We start from the raw sequence: 1,286 nt of genomic DNA, 5'->3' as shown, positions 1-1,286 counted from the left end.
GTCATCTCTCTTTCGTATCACTCGTCTGCCGACTAACTCCTCATACTTTATCATCCTTGTTGTCTCTTCGACTTCTGTCGTTTACATCCTCATATACTCATTTACCCAATACTTATCATATACTTTTATCCAATTTTGGTCTTATCTTCCCTTTTATCCCAATATACCAGAAATCCTTGTTTCTTTTGATCTCCACGTAGCCTTCTTACGCTTCACAGATGTTCCGTGCCCTCATCTTCTTCGGATTTAGCTTATTCTTCCCCCTTTAAGGATAACCTCAGAAACTAGTAATGTAGTACCCTTGCTTTCCTGTAGCAACTGAATCGATCCTTGCGGTATTTTATTTTCCAGCTAATGTCAAGCTGAAATTTCCTTTCATCCATGCACTTTACTTAATTCTCTCTTCTTCTTGATAAGGCTTCTTATGATCGGTCTGGCTATCGGTAATTACTGTACCTCCTCCAAGAATATCTCAAATCTCTTCTTCAAGGATCCTCTTCTTTCAATTTATTCTTAAGGCTGCTAATCCCTTAATCCAGCTGATAAATTTGGAAATTTGTTAAAATGGGAACCAGGCTCCTTATCATGCAGCGAATTCAAATCATTTCACTCTTTTCTTTGTCTACACTTTTCAATCGTAGACATTTCCTTCCTAGAAGAACCAGTATTTTGCTCGTTCCATGAGAGTTCACTGTCACTAGCTTTGTTGCAATCATATGCGTCATCTCTTTATTACCTCCTTTGAGGTTCTTCTTTGACTCTTGGCCATCGCTTAATTTTTTTTTCACCTAATAAGTCTTCCCCTTAGTCTGGCATACCCTATTTGTTGTTTGAGTTTATCAGTCGCATAGATATCTAAAGTTCTTAGATACTCATTTTCTCTGTTTACCTTTGCGATTTAAGGCTTTTATCTGTTTCCCTCTCTTACACTGACCTTATCCTTTAGCCAACCAAATCTAGTTTCGTCTTTCAATACCATTGTAAGTCAATGTACTATCGCATCTATTTCCCACGACCCGCTCTTTCATTTGCCCAGCTCATACTGTTCTGTAGTTCTTTTTTTTTTTTACTAACTGGTTGTACCATAGTCAGGTGTCAGATTTCCTCTAACATCTTGTCGATCCTTTTCCTAATCATAAATTCCCATAAAATATATCCCTTTCTTCCTCCTTTCATTCCTTTCTTGACTTCCCTTTTCGATGCCGTAAATTGTTCATATTCATGTATATCCCTCGCATATTCATCCTATTTCCTTTTGTATCGTATCTCTGCACTCCCTATCAAGA

The sequence above is a fragment of the Lycium ferocissimum genome, chromosome 10 (assembly GCF_029784015.1).
Source record: "Lycium ferocissimum isolate CSIRO_LF1 chromosome 10, AGI_CSIRO_Lferr_CH_V1, whole genome shotgun sequence".
Taxonomy (NCBI): Eukaryota; Viridiplantae; Streptophyta; class Magnoliopsida; order Solanales; family Solanaceae; genus Lycium; species Lycium ferocissimum.
This window is presented reverse-complemented; position numbering follows the sequence as displayed.